The sequence below is a fragment of the Fringilla coelebs genome (genome assembly GCF_963513975.1).
Source record: "Fringilla coelebs genome assembly, chromosome: 5".
NCBI lineage: Eukaryota > Metazoa > Chordata > Aves > Passeriformes > Fringillidae > Fringilla > Fringilla coelebs.
In genome coordinates, this window is record NC_140033.1 from 413,996 (window position 1) to 427,432 (window position 13,437).

Here is a 13,437-nt window from a genome sequence, read left to right on the forward strand (position 1 = left end):
GCTGGGGAGGTGGCATGGCGGCGGCGTGAGGGCTCCGCGGGGCTTGGGTCTATTAAATCCGCGGCGGCTTCACCGCTCGCCGCCCGGCTCCCTCCTATGCCGGCCGGTGCCTGTCGGACCCCCGTGTGTGCCGGCCGGAGCCTCGCCGGCCCCCGGCTGTGACCGATCCGAGCGTCCCCGAGCCCCCGTTCGCAGCCCCCCGGGCCCGTCCCGCGGGGCCGGTTTTAGGAGCGCCCCAAACACCGTTTAGAAAGGACGCCGTTTATTCCCTGCCGGGCGTGAGGAGGAGATTTCCACAAAGCAAGCTCACGAAGGGGTAAAAAATGGCATCTCTTTTACAGGAGAAGTTGCACAGATCCGCCCCTGTGTAACTCACACTCTCCACCTGCCTAACGCACAATTCATTGTGTGACCTAACCTGACCCAGCTGAAAGTTGACTTTCGCTCGAGAGAGGGTTCTTTTATTAAGCGACTCCTATTGCAGAAGTTACCTGACGCCTCAGTTACGTTTACAAAGGCAGGAAAATGCCATCGGTTCCTTTAGGAGCAGTTTTCCCCGGGAATGAGGAGTCACCGGGGAGCCCCGGGGCCGGGAGCTGCCCCCGGGGGTGTCGGCAGAGGGCAAAGGGCGACCCGCGATTGTTAGTTACCGTGATTTTTGTGGGATTCCAGGCACGTGAATACAATGCACGAGCTGCTTCCTGCTCAGGGACATCTGGGAAATGGGAAATATCGGGGATAAATCACAGATCTGTGGCAGGTTTGCTGAGGAGCACCCAGGCACTTTGGGGGATTATGTATTGCCAGGGTCAGGCCCGGAGCAGAGGAGGAGTAGGAGCAGTGTAAAGAGAAAGTGTGAGAAGGAACAATTCCACCCTGGCAGTGCCCGAGGCCAGGTGGGACAGGGCTTGGAGCACCCTGGGACAGTGTCCCTGCCCGCAGGACTGGGTGGGCTCTGAGGTCCCTTCCAGCTAAACCATTCCATGATTCCGGAGTGCCCAGAGGTGTCCAAGTGACCCCGAGTGTCCCCCAGGCACCCCGAGTGTGCAGTGACACGGCAGCTCCTGGCAGGAGCTGTTTGCCACAGGAATCCCATGGCCAGGCTGCCGAGCTCCCACAGCAGCATCGCCCCCGTGGGTTTGGTCATTTATTTTTTGGCACTTCTTTGCCCCCCCTCATGCTGTTTGTGCAGTTTCAGCCCTGTAATATCCTTGCCCTGCCTGCCCTGCCCCTGTTGAGCTCCCCTGGTTAGGGAGCAGAGGAGCTGTGCTTAAACACTGCCCTGTCCCATGAACTGCTAATTAATGCTGATTATGATTTATTACAGGCTTGAAATAAAGCCTGCAACACTGCATTTACACTTGCCACACTTGGAGCTGATTCTTGCCACACAAGGGACAGGAGGAAAAGATAAGGAAAATATGAATAAAAAATATTGGACATTTTTTCCTCAGTAACTCTTTGTCTCGCAATAAAAATCAGTTTTAAACTTGTCCCAGGGTCTCCCATGGCTGATTTCACTGCAGCCACACGAACATTCCCATCTGGCCAAGCAGAAGAAAATTAACTGTGAATAAAAAGGGCAATAAAAGTGCTTAGAACATCTGAGAAGTATAAAAGTGAGGGCTGGAGGGTTTCCATTAGAGTGGGAGCAGAACCCTGTCCCTGAGCAGGGAACTGTCAGGGGCAGAAGGTCACACCCAGCATCCCCATTCCTTCACAGAGAATTTCCCAGAGCCACGAGGCAGGGCAGGCAAATGTTGGAATCACAGAACCAGGGAATCCTGGCATGACTGGGTGGGAAGGGACCCCAGAGTCCCTCCAGTGCCACCCCTGCCATGGCAGGGACACCTCCCACTGTCCCAGGCTGCTCCAGCCCCAGTGTCCAGCCTGGCCTGGGACACTGCAGGGATGCAGGGGCAGCCCCAGCTGCTCTGGCAGTTCCAGCCCAGCCAGGAATTCCTCATTGCCAAGATCCCATCCATGCCTGCCCTCTGGCAGTGGGAGCCATTCCCTGGGTGCTGTCCCTGCAGGCCTTGTCCCCAGTCCCTCTGCAGCTCTCCTGGAGCCCCTTCAGGCCTTGCCGGGGGTTCTGAGCTCTCCCTGGAGCATTTCCCTCTCCAGGTGAACATTCCCAGTTCTCCCAGCTGGGCTCCACAGGAGATTTCCATGATCTGAGGACCTGCCCCAGAGCAGTTTTGGTTTCCTGTTGTCGAAACCCCCGAGATCTCAGGACTCCTTTGCCCAGCTCCTCTCGGTACCTCCCGGCTGGATCCCTGCGGGGTTCAGGCTCTGCCCAGCCCAGGCTGCTGGTGCCGGGCACGGGGGGCTGCAGGGAGGGATTTTCCCGGAGGGCTGAGTTTGATGCTCTCAGGAGAAGCTGCTGAGTGTCCGATGGCAGGAGCCGGCTGATCCCAGAGCCCGGGCTGAGCTGGGGAGCTCCCGGCTGCTGCTGGACCATATTTGGGAAGGTCGGCGGTGCAGCTCTGGAAGCGCAGGGCTGTGCCGAGCGCGGAGCTGCGGGGCAGCGCTGGGGCCGCCGCTCATCTCCCCGGCAACCCGGCAAACACAACATTGCCCAACCCTGCCGGCTATAATTAACTGTGCGCCCCGTCCCCGCAGGAGCCGCTGCCCTGGCCGCCTGCGCTCCCGCGCTGCCAGGAGGGATAATGTTCCCCAGAGCTGCGAGGAACATTCCCTGCAGCCCCGGGAACGTGCGGGCTGCCGCAGGCCAAGGAATGTGAGCTGCTCCTCGGGCTGTTTGTGCTCGGGCACTCGGAGCTGTGGGATTTGAACCGGGCCTGGTCACTCGGCCCAAAAGGCAGCCGGGGAGAAACGCCGGGATTTGGAAAAGCTCCCAGAGCAGCGCTGGGTGCTCGGCAGAGTCTGTGGCTGCGGGAGAAGGGAGGAAGGCTCATCCCCTCCTCCCTGCAGGTCTGCTCAGATTAATGTCAAGCTGGCGCTGGGAGATCCTGTTCTGATGCCTGCTGGAAGCACCAGATCACGCTTCAATCCTGAGCCAAGAATAGATCCCAGAATTCTTCATCATCCACAGCCTATTCTGGGCCTGCAGCCTCCCACCCAATGTGTGCCCGCTCCCGCTGGGAATCCTGCTCAGGCTCAGCTCCACTCCCCGCTCCAGAGCCGGGAGCTCTGCAGCCAGACTGCTCCTTGTGCTGAGGGGCTGCCCTCACACAGAGCACCAGGGAATCCTGCAATGGTTTGGATTGAAGGGGTCCCGGATGCCGCCCAGTGCCACCCCTGCCAGGGACAGGGACACCTTCCGTGAGTCCAGGATGCTCCCAGCCCCATCCAGCCGGGCCCTGCCACACCTGGGCTCAGCCCCTTGTGTCGGTGCTGGAGGAGATTCCAGCAGTTGTTCCCAGTGGGATCCAGTGCCCTGTGTCACAGCCAGGGCTCGGAACCATGGCCTGGGGTGTCTGTCCCTGTCCCTGCTGGGAGAGGGGAGCTGGCAGCTCCTGGCCCTGCTGCTGCCAAGCCCAGAGTTCAGCTGTATCTTAGCGTGTTCCAGAGGGCTGGAGCAGAAATGAAGGAAGCTGTTCCAAGGTTGGAACTCTAGAAATCAGCTGGAGGAGTCAGGCTGTACAACCCCGGCCCTCCTGGGGGTGGGAATAGGTTCTGGGGGCGGCTGGAAGGTTTGGCAATTTGTTTGGATGGTTTCGTCCTGTCCCCAGAAGCCACAATAAGCCACAAAAAATGCTTCATAAGCCTATTTCCCTCCAACAGATGAAACAGGGAAGTGAAACTCCTGAGGTTGTGCTATTTTTTCCTGCATTAATGGCCACCAACATGCTAATTACCACACTGGGTACCGTATAAATTCTAGGAGTCCTTCCCTTGCAGCCCTCACACTGGAAAAGTGTCCATAAATGAGGAATTTTACCCACTCAGTGAGGGGGGACACTTCTAGTGGCATTTCTGTGGCAGCACTCTCATGGCCGAACCCCAGCCTGTGGCGGGGGGTGACATGGGATGAGCCTTAAGCTCCCTCCCAACCCTGGCCATTCCAGGATCCTGTGATTCCATGCCCCCTGTGAGCAGGGCAGTACAAAACCGTTCCTCTTTTCCCATGGCAAAAGCCACGTTTTCCCTGTAAACTTTAACCACGTGCAGGAATCTTTGCAGGGTCAAGGCCTCGGCGAGAGCAGCACGGAGCAGTTTAGTGGTAAATCTCATGGCAGGAATTCGCTTTGGAATGAAGGATTGGATGGCGTCCTGCTGGTTCCTGGAGGATACTGGCACTTGGAAAGCAGTTTATCCACGAGACAAAGACAAATCCGGGCACAGCGACAGCGGATCCAGGAGCTCAGGCTGCCAGCATGACTCAGAGATCCCTGCTCCCAGCCCTGGCTCCCTGCTCCCTCTGTCTCCCTTTTCCCTTCCCTTCTCCCTGCTCACCCCACATCCCTGGACACGGCGGACCCTGGCATCTCTGGGGTCCCCCCCTTGCAGTAACGCTGGGGTCACCTGAAGGCCGTGGCCACAGAAGGGCTCCCGCTGTCCCCGTGTCCCCCCAGCCGCAGGATCCTGTCCTCGTGCTCCTCCTGCTCTCCCCGAGGCCGTGACCACCCCCGAGGGCCGCAGCTCGCCCACCCCGGGGTCCCGAGGGCTGTCGCTGGCCCCTCGCCCCTCTCCCCGGGGCTGGGGCCGCCCCACCATCCCTGATCCCCTCTCCCCGTGTCTCTATCCCCGTCACATCCCCGTCCCACCATCTCCCTGTCCCCAGTCCCCGCCTCCGTGTCTCCATCTCCGCCCCCGAGTCTCCGTCCCCTTATCTTCGTTCCCGTCCCTGTCTCCCCATGTCCCCGTTCCTGTCCCCCATCCCATCCCCGCCCCTGTCTCCGCATCCCCGCCCCTGTCCCCCCGTCCTGACCCACTGTTCCCGTCCCGAGTCGCAATCCCCGTCCCACAGTCCTCATCCCCGTCCTGCGATGTCCGTGTCCCCATGTCCCCATCCCCATTCCCGTCTCTGTCCCCCCGTCCCGTCCCACCGTTCCCGTCCCGAGTCGCGATCCCCGTCCCACAGTCCTCATCCTCGTCCTGCTATGTCCGTATCTCCGCGTCCGTGTCCCCAGGTCCGTGTCCCCATCCCCATCCCCGTGCCCATCCCTGCCCCCGTCCCTGTGTCCCCATCGCCATGCGCTCATTCCCGTCCCCCTGTCCCTATGCCCATCCCTGTCCCGGTGTCCCCGCGGCCCCGCCCCTCCCAGCCACGCCCACCTCCCGGAGCACCGCCCACAACAACCCCGCCCAACTTAGACCCCGCCCCCTCCACACAGGCCACGCCCCTCTCCCCCCGCCCTGAGGGAGCCGCGGCGCCGCCGCCATTTTGGAGCCGCTCCGCCGCCGCTCCGCCGCCGCTGCCCGCGCAGCCCCGGCCGGCCCAGCCCGCGGGCCCGGCCCGCAGCCCGGCCCGGCAGCGCCCGAGGGCAGCCCGGCACCCGCAGGTGAGACCCGGCTGTCACCGCCGCCCTCGCGGGGCCAGGGTCGGGGCTGGGCCCGGCGCCGCGGACTGGGCCCCGCCGCCCCCCCGGCTCCGCTCCGGCCTCCCGGAGCCTCCCTCCGCGCTCCGGGGGTTCGGCACCGTTTGGGGGGTTAAAAACCTCCCCCGCCGAGCTGCTGTCCGGGGCTGGGCCGTGGTCCCGCCGCCTCGTTCCGTGCGGATCTGGGTTAAATCCGCCTGCTCTGCGCGTGACAGTTTCCTTTTGCCGTGTTTTGGTGCGTGCGGGGCGGGCTGGCGGGGCTGGGGGCTGGGGCTGCGGGCTCCGGGTGGTCCTGGATCTCACCTGGCCGGCCGGGAGTGGCCAGAGCTGTCGGGAATGGTGGCGGTGGCAAGGTCAGGGGTCAGGTCACCCTTCCTGCCACTCAGATCCCCTCTTGGGGCTCAGCGCGCACTCCCGAGGGTCTGGTCACCTTCCGGGGGTCCCCTGCCCGAGGGTCACATCACCCCCCTGGGGGTCTGGTCCCTTTCCCAAGGGGCAGGTGCCTTTCTCGAGGTTCTTGTCCCCCTTCTGGGAGTCAGGTCAGTCCCGGGGGTCAGATCACCCTTCTGAGGGTCCCCCTTCCTGGGGTGTGGTTCCCCTCCTATGGGTCAAGTCCCTCTCGGCTGTCTGGTCCCCTTTCTGGCGGGTCAGATCCCTCTCCCAGAGGTCTGCTCTCCCTCCCGGGGGTCTGGTCGCCTTCCCGAGAGTCTGGCCTGTCCTCTGGGGTTCTGGTCCTGTTCCCGGGGGTCAGGTCCCTCCCCCGGGTCATAGGAGGGGGATCAGTGGTCTGGTCCCTTTTTGGGATCAGGTCACCCTTCCAGGAGTCAGGTCTCTCCTGGGGGTCACAGGAGGGGGATCAGCCTCCCCCGGGTGTCACCCTCCTGGAGACCTGCCCACCTCAGGGTGCAGAGTTTGGCTGTAAATGTCACCGTGCTGGTTTTATTAATGACCAAAAACCGGGGTAGGAGTGGAAGCCCCTCTGGAATCACCACAAGATTGATCAGACAGGAAAGCGGCTCCTCGCAGAGGCTGGGAGGGCCCTGCTGAATTTGAGGGCCTTGTTTTGCACCAGCTTAAAAAAAAAAAACCAAACTAGGAAGTGAAAAAGAGAAACTGAGAGAACTCAGAGGGCCCTAAGAGGTTTTTCCTCGCTTGATCCCCTGCTTGGAAATTCATGTTTTAAAAACTTAAAGGTTGTTTTCGTTGTTTATTTGGTGTCTCAGAAAGGAGAAGGTGCTGATTCCAGCCCTGCCCAGCCCCACAGGTTTGAACCAGGCTCTTAGGAGCAGATTTGGGTTATAAAGCTCTGTTTAAAGCCTGATGAGAGAAGAAACATTTATGTTTTCTCTTATTACTCTGACACTTAAAAGCGAACATGCTGCCAAAATACTTCAGTGGTAAAAAAAACCCTTGGTGGATGGTAGTATAGGGATTTCCATGGCAACCGATGGTGATCTCATGGGAAGCAAAGTTAAATTTTGGGCTGTCAGTGGGAGCACATCATGGCCTGGGCTGGCCTGGGTGACATTTGCTCTGCAGAGGTGATGAGGGCTGGGTAGGAACAAACTGGTCGGAAACCAAGGCTTGTTCTCTGTGTGTACACTGATATTCCTGGTGCTTTCTGTACTTCCTTTGGATTAATGTTGAAATTCAGGGATGTGGGACAAGGTCCTGGCTGGCAGTAGAGACAGATTGGTGGTGCAGCAGCAGGTGCCTGTCAGGCAGGTGGTGCAGGAAAGGTTCCTGCAGAACCTCACGCTGGGGGAAGGTTTGTTGTGGGATGCAGGAGCTGTGGAGCATCTCCTGCTCAGCCTGGTGTTCCAGGAGCTCTGCGTGTGCTGTGGGAGGGACAGGGTGGATTTCTGACTTCATAAATTGGAAACTGTCAAAAATAATAACGACGAGGCAGCACTGTGTGAGAGCTGCTGCTCGGGGGTTTGTTACCAGGAGAAAAGTGCTCTGTGGGCTTACAGGATTTTTGGGAAGCTCCAGGCCACTGTTGGCAGAGCTTCCCTGGGGAACAGGGGGCTGGGGGGGGCTCAGCTGTGTTCCAGAGTGGGATCTCCTGGTCCTGATCACAGCTTCCTGGTTGGATTGGCAGACAGCTGGAGGGAATCCCATCCCTGCTGTCCCCCACAATGAGATCCTGAGCGAGAAGGGGGTGTTGGTTTCTTAATGCTTCCTCTCCTCTTTGGTAGGGAGATATCTCAGTGCTTTCCTGTGGTGCTTTTCCATGCTCTGTGCAGGAAGTGCTTCGTTTGAGGTCTCCCCTGAGTTTTCTGGTGGCAAAGGGTACCCAAAACTTTTCTTCCCTGAGCCCAGCAGTGGTATAGAGGAATTCCGGCATCGCAGAACCATGGAATCTCCTGAGTGGGAAGGGCCCACAGGGATCACAGATGCAGCTCCTGGCCCTGCACAGACACCCCAACAATCCCAGCCTGGGCATCCCTGGCAGCAGTGTCCAAACACTCCTGGAGCTCTGGGGCTGTGCCCGTTCCCTGAGGAGCCTGGGCAGTGCCCAGCACCTTTGGGAAAGATCCTTTCCTGACATTCATCCTGTCCCTCCCCGGCACAGCTCCAGCCGTTCCCTGGGTCCTGTCCCTGCTCAGCAGAGTCTGGGGAGAGCTTGGGGCTGGGAACAGAGGGATGAGCTTTCCTGCTCTCATTGCTGACAGCCAGGAGTGCAGGTGGAGCAGCTGTGGGTTCTCTGCTTGGGATCATGACTCCGTGGATGTCATCCAGCAGGATGGTTTAACAGGGGCTGCAAGTCAGAGTGCCTGAAGGGCAGGAGCTGCAGCTCAGTCGTAAAAATGGGCAAACTGGAATGCCAGGAAATAGGAGAGTCTCTTGTTGGAGTAAATCTTGGGTTTGGAACAGGAGTAGAACAAGAATAACTGGGAAATTTGGGTGCAAATGGTGCGGGAGAAACAGGTGAGGTCGGCGAGCTGAGAGCAAAGGAGGAGCTGGGTGCTTCAATCATAGGATCAAGGACTATCCCGAGTTGGAAGGGCCCCACAGGGATCATCCAGTCCAGCTCCTGGCCCTGCCCAGGATCCCCCAAATCCCACCCTGTGCATCCCTGGGAGTGTTGTCCAAGCGCTCTGGAGCTCTGGCAGCCCTGGGGCCATGCCCATTCCCTGCAGAGCGTATGCCAGGTTGACAGAACTTCAGAGAACTTTACAGGGAGAAAGGTTTGTGGGAGGTCTTGTTTTGCTGGATGCAGAATTCCTGAAGAACTAATTGAGGAGTTAATAGAGTGAGTTAATGAGTGACGGCAGTGCTCAGGCCGGGTTGTCAGACACAGAGCCTCGGCTGGGAGCAGCAGTCCCTCACTCCTGGCCCTATCTATAGGGAACACAGTCCTGCTCCGAGTTACATTTTTGGGCTGCAGTGGTTTTACCTCCTTTTCATGGAAAATCCACAGATTTCCATGGGTTTATGGAAGGCTAAGGGAAGGAATGTGGCCTCTGTGTGACCAGGAGTAGCAACAAAGGCTCTTAAGTGTCTCCTTTGATTCAATATTATTGGAAGCAGGAGTGTGTTGTCTTTCCTGGCTGCTGCTGTGTTTCTCTACTTGAGCTTTTCTTTTTCCCTCTCTGCTCCCTGTTCATCCCACTATCCTCCCTCACTCCTGATGGACTTCCCTGCTCCTTGTTTTGATCCTCCCCAGCTGCCAGCACTGCAATAACCAATATTGACATTATTATCACTGCCTGGACTATTTTTACTTGCACCTTAACTCTGGTTTGGAGGGAAACTTGGGCAAATAAATATCAGTTATCTCAGGAAATGAAGCTTTTGCAGCCATGCTTGAAAATATCAGACGAAAAAGGCTCAGAGTTGGGTGGAATTTGAGTGCCACACATATTGGTGTTGGATGAGGTGTGGAAGTGGGAAGTTCCATCTTTGTGTTTCTTAGTGCCTGTTAGTCCCAGATGGAGCAGAGGCACCTCGAGAGTGACAGTAATAAACGTCTGCAGGGCCTGAAGCCTGACCAAAATTGTCATTTTTGTCAGGGGCGCCTTTAAACCAAACCCCACGTGGCACTGAGCCGTGACCGGGGGCTGTCACCACAGCGAGAGTGAGGTGCTGTCAGGAGGAAGTGCAGCTCCTCAGCCGGAGCTGGCAGCTCTGCAGCTGCTGGGCTGGGATTGCTCCTTGTTGTCCTTCTCAGTCTCTCTTTGCTGTGTCCACCTGTTACCTGAGAGCTGGGAGCACTCTGGGGGTGACTGTCCCCGGTGTCATGGTACCCACACACCCCATTCCTTCCCCTGGAGTCAGCCTGGGGTGCCTGGGGATACCGGAATCATCTGGACAGGAGGGGAAGCTGGAAGGCCTGAGGAAAAAACCTTCTGGTGATATGGCAAAGGGCAGGTGATATGGCAAAGGCTCCGAGCTCTTCCCTTGCTGGGGCATGGCGAAAAGCTTCTCTGGCACAGCTTTCCACACAATCTCCTGAGCTGGAAGGAAGCACAGGGATCACAGGTGCAGCTCCTGGCCCTGCACAGACACCCCAACAATCCCAGGGAGGGGATTGCATTCCTGGGAGGGGAGCTCTGGCAGCCCTGGGGCCGTGCCCATTTCTCAGGGAGCCTGGGCAGTGCCCAGCACCCTCTGGGGCAGAACCTTTCCTACTTTCCAGCCTGACCCTCCCTGGCACAGCTCCAGCTGTTCCCTGGGTCCTGACCCTGCTCTCAGGGAGCAGAGATCAGAGCTGCCCCTCGAGATGAGGCTGCAGCCTCTGGGGAGGTCTGAGCTCAGTCTCCTCCAGCTGGACATTCCAAGTGCCCTCAGCCACTCCTCATGTGGCCCCTCCAGACCCTTCCCCATTCCCATGTCCCTCCTTTGGATGCTCCCCAAGAGCTTTAGTTGTTTTGTACATTGAGGTGCCCCATCCCAGGACTGGAGGTGAGGCCTTCCCAGTGCAGAGCAGGACAATCCCCTCCCTTGCTGCTGTCCCTGATGCCCCCTGAGACAGGGATGTCCCTCCTGGCACCAGGGCACAGCTGATTCAGATCCCTCTTGCCATCCACCAGGACCAGGTCTCTTCCCAGAGCTGCTCTCCAGCTTCCCCATCCCAGCCTGTGGGTGCATCCAGGGCTGCCTTGGCCCAGCTGCAGAATCCAGTGTCTGCCTGTGTTAAATCTCACACTGCTGGTGATTGCCAGCCCTTGGATTTGTCCAGGTCTCTGCAGGGCCTCTCTACCTTAGGGGAGACAGCAGCTCCTCCCAGTTTTGTACCATCTGCAGACTTCCCTGGTGTCCCCTCAAACTGCATCCAGGTCACCTGTGAAGGTGCTGAAGGGAGCTGGGCCTGAGCTGGAGCCAGGTGGAACTTTGGCTTTGCAGGGAAACTTCCCAAACGTCTGTACTGCTCAGCCCAGGGTTTGTGTGGGCCTGGTAGTGCCCCTGCTGCACTTCAGGTTGCCTTCTGGGAACCTGGGGTTGCAATGGGATTTCAGTCCTGCAGTTTGCTGCTGCTCAGAGCTCTGTGGCCTGGAGTGACACTGATGACTCCGGAGTCACTTTGATTCTGATTTCCCTGGGCAGCTTTCAGAACAGTGGCAGAGCAGAGCCTGGCAGTGGGAGAGGCGCAAACCTGCAGGAGTGGGGATGGTCTGGCTGCTGCAGCCACAGGAAGGAAGAAGGAAATAGAACACAAGAAGCTGCTTCAGTTTCAGTTTTGCCTTCGAATCCTTGCGAGGACTGAGTTCTGTCACACCTCAGAGAAAACACTGCTGGCTCTGCTGTGACATTTGGGGTTTTCTTCCATGTGGCAGTCTCTTCCTTTCCTTCCGTTCTTGTAGCCCTGCACAGCCTGCAGCTCGTTCCAGCTCCTTGCTTGGCTGTGCAGCGGGCTGGGATGAGAAGGTTGTGTTTCCTTAGCTGTTTATTTGTGTTCTCTTCCCTCGGCAGATCCCCTGGGACGCCGTTTTAATTCTTTTATGTTAAGATGGATTTTTTTTCTTTGAGAAGGATAATTGAGCCTGTGAGCTCACAGGTTGAAAACTGTCCCCATGTCCCCGAGGCAGAGGACGAAGGGCACGGTTGCACCGTGCCAGGAGCGGGCAGAAGGCCAGGCTGCCCTGTGCTGGCACCACGTCCGTGTGGGGCGGCAGCAGCAGAGCTGTGGGCGCGGGGCCAGCACCGGGAGCTCTGCAGCTGGAGCAGCACGGCAGCGCTGGCACCAGGGACAACAAGGGGACCTGGGACCCAGGAAGGAGCAGAGTGACAGGGCCAGGGCTGTCCTGGGATTTAACCAGGGCGTGGTTGGATGGCGCTGGCAGCATCGTGGTGCAACATGTTCCTGGTGTGGCTGTGCCGGTGCTGGGCTCACAGGGAGCAGGACTCAGACACCTCCCCTTCCTGGGAACTTCTGCTGCTGCCTCTGAGAGCCTGCAGCTCCTGAAAGCAGAGGGACCTGGAGCTGCTGGAATGAATCCAGAGAAGCCATGGAGGTGCTGGAGCCCCTCTGCTCTGCAGCCAGGCCCGGAGAGCTGGGAATGTTCACCTGGACAAGACAAGGCTCCAGGGAGAGCTCAGAGCCTCTTCCAGGGCCCAAAGGGGCTCCAGCGGAGCTGCAGAGGGACTGGGGACAAGGCCTAGAGGGACAGGACCCAGGGAATGGCTCCCACTGCCAGAGGGCAGGGCTGGATGGGATCTTGGGAATTGGGAATTGTTCTCTGGCAGGGTGTTGAGGAGCTGGGCTGGAATTGCCAGAGCAGCTGGGGCTGCCCCTGGATCCCTGGCAGTGTCCAAGGCCAGGCTGGACACTGGGGCTGGAGCAGCCTGGGACAGTGGGAGGTGTCCCTGCCATGGCAGGGGTGGCACTGGAGGGGCTCTGAGGTCCCTTCCCACCCAAACCCATCTCATGACTCTGCACTTCTGTTTCACTGAACATGAGTTCCACTGCTGGAAGTTCTGCTGGGCAGTTGGAATATGGGGCTGGAATGTGATAGGTTTGCAGCAGTGGGGCTGCACTGGTGTTGACAACAGCCACAATTCTGTGTTAGGTTAAGTCAAGCTCAGGCCAGGGAATGGACTATCCAGGTTATCCTGAGAGCCCTGAGCCAGGACACCCCATTCCTGCTGAGCAGGTACTCAGTCTGCACCATTTAGCAAATTGGAAAACACCAAAGGATGCTTTTTCAGCTTAGCTTGGCAGCTTGTTTCCTTTTTATTTTTCAGTTGGAAGATTGTTTTTCTTTGTGCTCAGTTATTTACTTCTTCTGTTTTTCTTTGTGCTCAGTTGTTATTTACTTCTTCTCCATTCTCCTAGTCCTTGTTCCCTGCCATGGTTGGAATGAGGTGGTCTTTAAAGTCCCATCCCACCCAAACCATTCTATGATTCCCTGATTTACGGTATCATTATTTAATGTTGTACTGTCCATGGTATATCCTAATTTTTCTTCCATGACATTCTAAGTATTTCCCCTCCCCCAGCAATGTGTTTCATACTTTGCCTTGGCTTTCCAGAGGCTGGAACCTCTCCCTAAGTTCACACCTCTGTGATGTAAATCCCTCTTTCTGAGGTAACGGTTCAGTGGTTCAGGGTTCCTTTTTTAGTCAGTGGAGGAGCCAGGTGCTCATTCCCTGTCTGTGCAGGGGTCTGAAATAGCTGAGTTGTGCTGGAGAAGCGCTTGTTCCTCTCCTCCCCAGGGAATCTGTGTGACTGACTGGTATCAGTCATCCTCAGCATAAATGGCTGTACATCAGATGAGACCCATCCTGGGCAGGGGACACCTGCAGGGCTGGGACAGGGACCTCCTCACCTGGGTCAGGCAGCCTAGGAATTGCTCAGCACAGGAGATTGGGCTGGGTGCTCCGCAGGAGCTTTTCCAACCTAAATGATTCTGTGGCTGTGAGACGCTGATGTTTTGCCATGTCCAAACCCTGAGCTCTGCCTGGGGAACCTTCTCCCTCTTCCACAGCG

General features: G+C 58.0%; 1 protein-coding gene across 3 annotated transcripts in view; it reads left to right on the forward strand.

Annotated features, from left to right (window-relative positions):
* The first annotated feature begins 5,340 nt into the window (after positions 1 to 5,340).
* Positions 5,341 to 13,437, forward strand: part of PPP6R2 (protein phosphatase 6 regulatory subunit 2) — a 57,771-nt gene continuing 49,674 nt past the window's right edge. For all 3 annotated transcript variants that reach the window (XM_084206413.1, XM_084206414.1, XM_084206412.1), the window contains exon 1: positions 5,341 to 5,468. The gene's annotated coding sequence lies outside the window, so the exon portion shown is untranslated. The remainder of the gene's footprint in view (positions 5,469 to 13,437) is intronic.